Genomic DNA, 12,013 nt, shown 5'->3' with positions numbered 1-12,013 from the left:
GAGTGTGAGAACTGCATGACCACAATTGAGCAACTTGTCTTTCCTCATGCTTCTATCCTTCCTCACACTCCTCCAGTCCCGTCCTGCCTGTTGTACACCAAGAACACAATTTATCCATTGATATGGTTCTACTACTCTTAGATGATACATACATTTAATATTTGTCCATATCCCACTTCATGTACTACGTTGTTGTTGTGGTCTTCAGTCCAGAGACTGGTTTGATGCAGCGCTCCATGCTACTCTATCCTGTGCAAGGTTCTTCATCTCCCAGTACCTACTGCAACCTACATCCTTCTGAATCTGTTTAGTGTATTCATCTCTTGGTCTCCCTCTATGATTTTTACCCTCCACACTGCCCTCCAATACTAAATTGCTGATCCCTTGATGCCTCAGAATATGCCCTACCAACCGATCCCTTCTTCTACTTAAGTTGTGCCACAAATTTCTCTTCTCTCCAATTCTATTCAATACCTCCTCATTAGTTATGTGATCTACCCATCTAATTTTCAGCATTCTTCTGTAGCACCACATTTCAAAAGATTCTATTCTCTTCTTGTCTAAACTATTTATTGTCCATGTTTCACTTCCATACATGGCTACACTTCATACAAATACTTTCAGAAACAACTTCCTGACACTTAAATCTATACTTGATGTTCACAAATTTCTCTTCTTCAGAAATGCTTTCCTTTCCTTGCCATTGCCAGTCCACATTTTATATCCTCTCTACTTTGACCATCATCAGTTATTTTGCTCCCCAAATAGCAATACTCATTTACTTTAAGCGCCTCATTTCCTAATCTAATTCCCGCAGCATCACCCGATTTAATTCGACTGCATTTCATTATTCTCGTTTTGCTTTTGTTGATGTTCATCTTATATCCTCCTTTCAAGACACTGTCCATTCCATTCAGCTGCTCTTCCAGGTCCTTTGCTGTCTCTTGACTAAATTACAATGTCATCGGCGAACCTCAAAGCTTTTATTTCTTTTCTGTGGATTTTAATACCTACTCCAAATTTTTCTTATGTTTCCTTTACTGCTTGCTCAATATACAGATTGAATAACATCAGGGAGAGGCTACAACCCTGTCTCACTCCCTTCCCAGCCACTGCTTCCCTTTCATGCCCCTCGACTCTTATAACTGCCATCTGGTTTCTGTACAAATTGTAAATAGCCTATTGCTCCCTGTAATTTACCCCTGCCACCTTCAGAATTTGAAAGAGAGAATTCCAGTCAACATTGTCAAAAGCTTTCTGTAAGTCTACAAATGCTAGAAATGTAGGTTTGCCTTTCCTCAATCTATTTTCTAAGATTATTCGTAGACTCAGTATTGCGTCACGTGTTCCAATATTTCTACGGGATCCAAACTGATCTTCCCCGAGGTCGGCTTCTACCAGTTTTTCCATTTGTCTGTAAAGAATTCGTGTTAGTATTTTGCAGCAGTGGCTTATTAAACTGATAGTTCGGTAATTTTCACATCTGTCAACACCTGCTTTATTTGGGATTGGAATTATTATATTCTTTTTGAAGTCTGAGGGTATTTCTCCTGTCTAATACATCTTTCTCACCAGATGGTAGAGTTTTGGCAGGACTGGTTCTCCCAAGGCCGTCAGTAGTTCTAATGGAATGTTGTCTACTCCCGGGGCCTTGTTTCGACTTAAGGTCTTTCAGTGCTCTGTCAGACTCTTCACGCAGTATCATATCTCCCATTTCATCTTCATCTAGATTCTCTTCCATTTCTATAATATTGTCCTTAAGAACATAGCCCTTGTATAGCCCCTCTATATACTCCTGCCACCTTTCTGCTTTCCCTTCTTCGCTTAGAACTGGGTTTCTATCTGAGCTCTTGATATTCATGCAAGTGGTTCTCTTTTCTCCAAAGGTTTCTTTAATTTTTCTGTAGGCAGTATCTATCTTACCCTTAGTGTGATAAGCCTCTACATCCTTACATTTGTCCTCTAGCCATCCCTGCTTAGCCATTTTGCACGTCCTGTCGATCTCATTTTTGAGACGTTTGTATTCCTTTTTGCCTGCTTCATTTACTGCATTTTTATATTTTCTCCTTTCATCAATTAAATTCAATCTCTTCTGTTACCCAAGGATTTGTATTAGCCCTCATCTTTTTACCTACTTGATCCTATGCTACCTTCACTATTTTGTCTCTCAAAGCTACCCATTCTTCTTCTACTGTAGTTCTATCCCCCATTATTGTCAATCATTCCCTAATGCTCTCCCTGAAGCTCTCTACAACCTTTAGTTCTTTCCCATCTCCTCAAAATCCTACCTTTTTGCAGTTTCTTCAGTTTTAATCTACAGTTCATAACTAATAGATTGTGGTTAGAGTCCACATCTGCCCATGGAAATGTGTTACAATTTAAAACCTGGTTCCTAAATCTCTGTCTTACCATTATATAATCTATCTGAAACCTGTCAGTATCTCCAGGCTTCTTCCATATATACAACCTTCTTTTATGATTCTTGAACCAAGTGTTAGCTATGATTGAGTTGTGCTCTGTGCAAAATTCTACCAGGCGGCTTCCTCTTTCATTTCTTCCCCACAATCCATATTCACCTACTACATTTCCTTCTCTCCCTTTTCCTACTATCAAATTCCAGTCACCCATGACTATTAAATTTTCGTCTCCCTTCACTGTCTGAATAATTTATTTTATCTCATCATACATTTCATCAATTTCTTCATCATCTGCAGAGCTAGTTGGCATATAAACTTATACTACTGTGGTCAGCGTGGGCTTCCTATCTATTTTGGCCTCAATAATGCATTCACTATACTGTTAGTAGTAGCTTACCCGTGCTTCTATTTTTTTATTCATTATTAAACCTACTCCTGCATTACCCCTATTTGATTTTGTATTTATAACCCTGTATTCACCTGACCAGAAGTCTTGTTTCTCCTGCCACCGAACTTCACTAATTCCCACTATATCTAACTTCAACCTATCCATTTCCCTTTTTAAATTTTCTAACCTACCTGCCCGATTAAGGGCTCTGACATTCCACGCTCCACTCCATAGAACAGCAGTTTTCTTTCTCCTGATAACAACATCCTCCTGAGTAGTCCCTGCCCGGAGATTCGAATGGGGGGATTGTTTTACCTCTGGAATATTTTACCCAAGAGGATGCCATCATCACTTAACCATACAGTAAAGCTGCATGCCCTCGGGAAAAACTATGGCTGTAGTTTCCCCTTGCTTTCAGCTGTTCGCAGTACCAGCACAGCAAGGCCGTTTTGGTTAGTGTTACCAGGTCAGATCAGTCAATCATCCAGAGTGTTGCCCCTGCAACTACCGAAAAGGCTGCTGCCCCTCTTCAGGAACCAGACGTTTGTCTGGCCTCTCAACAGATAACCCTCTGTTGTGATTGCACCTACAGTATGGCTATCTGTATCGCTGAGGCACGCAAGCCTCCCCACCAGCAGCAAGGTTCATGGGGGTGGGGGGGTTCATATACTAATAAACATTAATTTTATACTGTTACAACACTATTTTTAAAAACCTGCAGTTTTCCATCCCCTGCAATGTTGAAACTATTTGCCCTAGAGAAAAATGAATAGGAAATTTATTGTAGGAAATTTTATGTAGATTAATTTTATACTGGGAAACATTTTCACTTTAAGCCACAGTTTTACAGTTATTTAAGAAAAACATAAAAAAGTGACCTTTAAACATGCCCCCAGACCCCGGTCACACCCCACCAGTCTTGATTTTTAGTATATAATTCATGGCAGTCACTTATACCACTGTACAAAAATTTGTGACTACGTTAATGTTTTTCTATGTTTTACGTTTTTGACCCTGTGCTGGATATTTTTGGAGTGACAGGCGTGAAAATCTTGTCTGTTGGCTCTGGAATTCGTCACCCTCAACAAAGTACAGTTACTCTGGCACCTAAAAGTTTTTCATTTTAAAGCTCTTCTGGAAGTTAAATTAATGCATAGACAAATATACAGGTATGTCAGTATTGTTTTGCACTTGAGTTTTACATCTTACCTGCAGTTTTCTGTAGGATTTTAGTATCCTATGACAAAAGCCACATTTCACTTTAGATTCACCTCAGTAACTTAACATTCTTTCTTAGGTACTCTTCCATAATACCTGCTTTCCCCCATATATTCGTCATTGTAATAACTCAAGGAATGGATGAATCTGTGTGATATTGCTCAAATGCATCAGCAGTTGTTGGGAACCAATATAATAACTTTTTTGGTCCATGTTTGTTGATTCCAGTTCATGTGATGGCTTTGATAATTATGTGTATGATTTGTTTAATATACAATAACAAACTGAAACTTTGTCATGCTTGCCTCTACTACGTACACTAGTCCCACAATCCAGTTTAACAGTAAATCAAACAATTTCTATTTATTCCTTATCACTGGAAATAGGTGGCTGACTGCAATGGAGCTTTCTTTAATGCAGTGATATATTATAAGTCTCAGTTTTTTTTATTGGAACTTATGAAATAAATCCTGTAGAAGTGAAAAACTCAAACATTTCTTTTTTGTCTGTGCTAGCACAGTGGCTCTTCCATGAGCATCTTTCAAGGGAAGATTTCTTTGTACAGGAGAACTTGTTGGAAGTTTGCCATTATATTTCAAGAACATCAGCCAAGTAAAATTTCTCTAGGCAGGTCCAAAACCAGATAATCAAGGTTTCCGAATACTTTTTGCTGGGCTCCAAGTAATAGTTGCTAATTGGAAATAGGCAGTTATATATAATTTCGTTTCATTGACACAATGGATGCTGTAATTTTAATTCTTGTACTTCATGTACTAGATAGATATTATAGCATCCAAAGACTGTGAGGTTTTTTGCTTGTGACCGCAGAAGAAGATTTAAAATAAGCATCTCTTAAATGTTCGAATGCCTTTCCTATCTTCTGTACATATATATATTGGTGTCCAAAACTTAAGGATGAAAAGAACTGGCAAGTAACGTAGTATGACGAATCATAGACCATATATAGAAAGAACTACTCCAGTATAGTACATAAGGTAACTCAGAGAAATGTAACTAACAGAAATGACACTTTTATTCAAGGACAATAATTACACAGAGGTCATCGTGATTTATTAGGGTCCCCTGGATATTACAAAAATTTAAACCTCTATTTGGCTGACCATATTTAGGTTTCCCATTGTTTCCTTAAACTGTTGCATTGAAAGTCCAAAGCAGTTTCATTTTGTGATCCTAATATGTTCTCAATCCTTAATGACTTCATCATCGACAGAACAACAAACCCTAATCTTTCTTCCTTTTGTCACTGTTACTGGGATGCTAGGCATGTTCAGTAATATGATAGAGAATGCAGATAAGATTATTACCCATGTCTTGTGTTGGATTATTCATAAGTATCTCTGTGGTTTTCAGAAGACAACTATCTGAATATTACAAGACATTGCAGCATAAATGTTTATTAAAATTTGTAACTGTTTCTTAAAATATCTAACTGTTTCTTAAAATATCTAACTGTTTCTGCAAATGTGGAGCTCTTAATATACTTGTATAACAGCAGTTTGACTGTACTTTCCACTTTGATCATCCAGATTTCATCACCAAAATTCCTTTAAATCCAGACAGTGGTATCTCATTTACACCACATTAGACATTAGGATAAAATTTCACACCATTTAAAATTGAACTTACTATATATTTTCCTCTGCTTTAAATACATCAACAGTTCATACTAATTTGATATGCTCATTTTTTCCAATTGTGACATCAGTGTCAACTCAAAGAGTTCAGCATGCTTCCATTACGCCATTTTTCTGTTCTTGATGTAACAGGTCTTGAGAAGTCTGTACACCTCCAGTATGAAATACCTGATGCCACCTCTGAGCAAGTATTTCCTCTCACTAAATCACTGTGACCATCATTCCCCACTGAATACCCACGTCTTCTCTCCACATAGCTCACCATGTGCACCATAAAAATACACACACACTGTCAGCCCATTTACATTGGACATAATTGTATATTATTTTTTTCCTCACCAGACATTACTTTTGTTTTAAGTCTCATTCCTAGGTAAAAATGTTTACGGATGATCTTCACTCCCCTGAAGTGGTATGCGTCACTATAATATACAGAAATAGACACATCAGTGGATAGGCCATCCCTCCAAGTTTTTAGCACGTATTATAGGTGCTCAGTATGCACACAGTTTTTGACATGGCAAATACCATTACGATAATCACATTTGTGCCTCATACATCCATAGGCAAGAGGAGGCACTGGCCCCATCCTGGAAACTGGGTATAGTTTTTATTCATTATTGAGTTCTCTCAGACTTGTAGCAATCATTTTTTGCGACTTGACTGAGCTATAGCAATAAATAACCATATGTCATGTGTTTTCTTAGTTGTCACACTGTTCATGGGAAATTATGTTGATTCCTCGTTGCAGCTGCAGTTTCCATGTTTCCACATGTAACCATGCTGAAATAATGTCTTGTATCTTTTTCTATCATTTCCTTGTTCAACCTTTACCAAACTTCAGAAAGGAGCCAGTCTAATACCCTGGAGCACAGATTCCATAGTCAGTCCCCAACACAATTTGTGACAGTCATCCATCCCAATTTCCTGTCATACACAATAAAATCACAACAGTAGTTTACCATTTCTCTGTGGAAGATGAAAATCCTTGATACTGTCCTTCTCTGTATATAGTTAATATCCTCTGTTAGTCCTATTTGGTATGGGTCCCATACACTTGAGCAATAGTTTAGAATGGGTTGCACAAGCAATTTGTAAGCAATCTCCTTTGTAGACTGCTTGCATTTCCCCAGTGTTCAATCAATAAACCAAAGTCTACCTCCATGAGATCACTTCATTTCATATCCATGCATGCTGTTATACCCAAGTGTTTGTATATATCAGCTGATTTCAATTGTGACTCATTGATATTATAGTCATAAGATACTATGGTTTGTTTTTTTTCCATTTTGTGGAGGGCGCAATTCTACATTTCTGTTCATTTAAAGCAAGTTGCCAATCTTTGTGTCACTTTGTAATCTTGTAAAGATCTGACTAAACATTTATGCAGCAACTTCCAGATAGAACTTCATTATAGATAACTGCACCATCTGCAAAAAGTCGGAGGTTACTTTTAATATTGTCCATGAGGTCATTAATATATAATATGAACAACAAGGGTCCCATTCTGAAGTCACTTCTACATCTGATTATGACTCTCCATTCAACATAAAATGCTGCATCCTAAATAATAATAATAATAATAATAATCATACTTCTGACAATAAGTGTAGATGTGGTACTTTTCCAAAATCACGAATTACTGAAATTATCTGACTGCCTTGATACAGATTATTGTAATTACATTTTGTTTATTTAATTTGTGATACTTAGTATTTAAATACATGCCAATTTGAAAAGAAGCTCAAACAAGTAAATTTGAATAGGAAATAGAAATGTTGTCCTAATACGAGGCCATCAGAGGAAACACTCAGCATTGACCACTTTAAGAACAGGTAAACTCTAAACTAATAATATTCTCTTCCTTGCTGTCCAAGTGCTGTCAGAACATATAAAAGCTGTTCTGGAAGTTACCACTCTTTGGGCACCCAAGCATAACATTCCATGCACTGTGCCCATTTCTCTCTGTTAGCCTTCAGACAAATGATCTCTGCAGAACATGCACTCAGTGTCTTCTTCTTTGTGTTCAGATTGCATGTACGAAACATACTATGAATGACTGGAAGATTATTTCTGGTGTTTTTCTCTTTTTCTTTTTCGAGAACAAAACTTTCGCTTCTGTCTCCTTTGGTTCTGCTAAGCTGTCACATATCTGAATTGTTTTGAATGTTCCCTGTACAGAGATGAATGATCACACAAATATTGTTAAAACAGCTACTCGACTTCAGACATTAAACCCCCACGAGCATATGCACTCAAAAAAATTGAAATTGAACACCTCTAAAGAAAGGATTTTTGACAACATCCAACTCTGCAGTGGTCTTACTGTCACTGCTGTACGCCTCGTGCACTGTGAGAACTACATTATGATACCCTCCAAGAAAGCTGATCACTTACTTCAGCCAGAAAGTAGCTTTCCCACATTAACATGTTAGTGAACCCTCCTGTAACAGGCACCTTTACTCCATATTCAAAATCATTTTCAGTAATGGTAGTATCTTATGGGTAAATTAAAAACAATGTCAAATCAGAACATAAATAGTCATTTGCACAAATTAAATTCTAATAGTAGTTAGACAAAGAGTCATACACTACATCATTGGGTATCTACGGAGTTATGTCCCTGCTTATTTCTTTCAGATTGTTATATGTGTCCAACAGCATTTTAATAATTTTTTTAGTTCTTTTGATACGGTTCTTTTAGCTCACTACAGTAGTTCTCTTAAGGGGAGCCGGAGGTGGTCAAATCCAAAAATTATGACCTTTTTTTTTTTTTTTTTTTTTTTTTTTTTTTTTTTTTTTTTTTTTTTTTTTTTTTTTTTGCTACCGAAAATTAATTGGAACATTCCTCTTTAATGTAAACTTTGAATTATTGTTCTACTCACCCTAGAAGTGGAGTTATTACCATTTTCCCCCACGCCTGCAGAGGAAATGGGCGGCCGCTGAATGCATCTAACACTCGTGACTTCCTGGCGAACTGCTTGGGATTTTCTCGGCCTGTTACGCATACAGAGAGAGTGCAAGGGTTGGCTAAATGTTTTCTGTGACAAATCAAGCGCTAAGAGCGCGGAACATCGTCTCTTTGCTGTTTACTGTTTCGAATTAGTTCAGCGTTGCGCCTGTTGTTGGTAGTATTATACTTCTTGTGTAAAGCATTGTTCTGGTTACGATGCCACGTTTTAGTAACCGTGTATATAAGAAGAGGAAGAATGTAGGGAAAAGAAAATTAACACTAATACCAAGTTGCGATACTACAATTACTGAAACAGTGCGTTCTTCTGCTAAGCAACACATGGCCGGCCATAGCCCTGTGACATCTTCTAGCAAGAAGCTGACTGGTGGAAGTGACAGATTTCGTGAATATGTTAGTGACAGTGATGATATTAACGAAGTACTGAATATTGGATTATTATCTTCTGTGCTGAAAGAAAGTGTTTGGTTTAGCTTGTGAGATGAAGATAATCTGTGCATGTTGCAAGTATCAAGTGACTTTCTACAATTCACATGCCAGTCTCTTTGGTGAAAATGGACGCTCTAGAGTGTTGGATGTGAATGTTCGACTTGTGTATGGTCTTCGATCCATTGGAAAAGGGTCTGCTGCTGGTAAACTGTTTTGTGGTATTATGAACTTGCCATCGCCTCCAAGCAAATTTGGGTACTACTTGAACTGGTAGGATCCTCTGTTGAAGATGTGGCTTGGAAAACCATGAAGGAAGCAGTGGAGGAATCTGTAGAAATGAACGGTGGTTCTAGGGATTTGGTAGTGGCATTAGATGGTTCCTGGCACAAGAGGGGTCATAAATCCCTGAATGGGGTTGTAACTGCTACTTGTGGTGATAGTGCAAAAGTGATAGATGTTGCAATATTATCAAAACATTGTAGGTGCAAAAATAAAATCAAAGGAGAGCACAGTGGAACCTGTGTGGCAAATTTTAGTGGATGAAGTGGAGCAATGGAAGTGGATGGAGTGAAACAAATTTTTGAATGTTCAGTTCCCAGATACAATGTTAGGCACAAATACTACCTTGGGGATGGTGACTCCAAAGGTTTCAAGACTATAGAGGAACTGAAACCATATGGAAATGAATTTGTAGTTGAAAAGTTGGAATGCATTGGGCATGTGCAAAAGCGTATGGGTGCACGGCTTCGAAGTCTCAAACAAACTTTGGGTTCAAGTAAGCTCAGTGATGGAAAGACAATAGGAGGGAGAGGCAGGCTTACTGATGAGGTGATTGAACGTCTACAGAGATACTATGGGTATGCTATAAGGCAAAATACTAGTAATGTTAGTGACATGCGAAAAGCAGTGTGGGCATTGTTCCTTCATACTGCCTCTTCCAATGAATACCCTCAACACAGCCTGTGCCCAAAAGATTCCTGATGCAAATATAATGCAAAAAAGGACTATGATCACAAACATGGTTTGCCAGCAGCTGTGATAAATGCAATAAAACCAATTTTTCATGACTTAGCACAGCCAGAATTGTTACACAAATGTCTACACGGAAAGACGCAGAATCCTAATGAGAGCGTAAACAATTTGATTTGGAAAGTGATTCCTAAAAGGGTGTTTGTAAGCATAAAAACACTGCACTTTGGCATTTATGATGCAATAGCAACCTACAACCAAGGGAACAGTGTGAAGTTCTGAAGGCATTAGGATTTACAGCTGGGGTGAACACTGTACGAGCACTAAGAAATATTGACAGAGAAAGGATAAGAGGAGCAGAAAGAAGAGAAAGGCATACGAAGTATGATGGAACAACAGGCCAGAAAAGAAGACAGAAGAGGAAGCTTTTGGAGGATGAAGAAGAAGACCCTGATAATCCATCCTATAGTGCAGGAATGTATTGAGAAACTTTGATAGCCATTTCCCGTAAATTAGAATTTTTCGAATATAAGGAACATTTTCTCAAAATCCACTCACGCTAGAGAGATGAAATTTTTATACAGCACTCCTAGTGGTCAAACTTACATTGTAACACAGCCATTTGGCAATATGTTCAGTAGTTTCATTTCAGTTTAATTATAAAGCAATTATTTGTAAAAAAATTTGGGTCATTAATAAAAAAAATAATTGGAAGGAAACTAGAAAAGATACTCCAAAATCCCTCTGTCATAACTGCAATACTAAACCACTCTATATGTAAAAAAAAAAATTCAAATTTTCTATTTGGTAGTTTATTCATAAATGTTACTCAAACTTAATGATTTTAACATGGGCAGCATAGGCACCTCCGGCTCCCCTTAAAGACTACAAATAATATACACCAGTGTTATACTCATCAATACAAGAAGAGCTACCACAGAAAGGCCATTGGCAACTGCCACAATGGGGACACGAAAATATATCGACCATATGGAGGAACTGAACTCTGATTTTAGGAGTGACAAATAGACAGTTTGACCATAAGCTAGTGGCATAGTGATCCCAAGACCTCCTTTGGACTGCTTCTTGCATTTCTGGTCAGATAACAACATATTTTGCAGTCACTTCGATATCTGATATGTCCACATGTAATGCTTAATTGGTATTAATTTCTAATCTTGTCTACAGTATGTTTCACTGGCATGATAATATGTTGTCACTATAATGCAACATGGACATTAACGGGACGAAAGAGTTGTCAAAAATTGTGACATGGCTGTGCATGCCAAGAATGCCTGGTGTGGTACTTAGTCATATTCTGTGTGAACAGTTTTGTTTTGTCAACTGTACCTGGACATGCTGGAGCAATGAATTCTGCCGTAATTACAGCAAGACAGTGCAGACTTCATTTTGCAGAAAGATGGTTCTCCCGGACACTTCCTTTCAGTTGTTCAGTAGCAGCTCATTACTGGACTGCCTCAGCATCACAGTGGATGTGTTTCCCACAGGACACTCCAGTTCTTCAGTGGCCCTCACATACTTCTGAATCAACTTCATATGGTTTCTTCTTATGGAGTTATCTCAAAGATTATGTGTTCCTCACTCAACTGCCATTGAAGAGCTGCATGGAAGGATCATTCATGCAATCATTGATATTAACCATGACGTGGTGGGATGTGCGCATGTGCATCCGCAAAATTTTTTCCTGTAAACATATTGTATGCCGACAGTTTGATATGTGTCTGCTTAGTATTTTTAAAGTAGATTACTTTGGTACCTAAATGGTAAGTGTATTTCAACAGTATAAGCAAAGTACCTCTTTTTATCTTGGTAATGTGAATATGGATGTCACTTTTTTCATTGGATGATCAGAAATTATGTCCTCATATGATTAAATTTAGGATATCAGTGAGTTATCAAATAAAGCTATAAAGGATTCACAAAAAAATGACACTCCCATAATGGT

The sequence above is a fragment of the Schistocerca americana genome, chromosome 8 (genome assembly GCF_021461395.2).
Source record: "Schistocerca americana isolate TAMUIC-IGC-003095 chromosome 8, iqSchAmer2.1, whole genome shotgun sequence".
NCBI classification, from domain to species: domain Eukaryota; kingdom Metazoa; phylum Arthropoda; class Insecta; order Orthoptera; family Acrididae; genus Schistocerca; species Schistocerca americana.
This window is presented reverse-complemented; position numbering follows the sequence as displayed.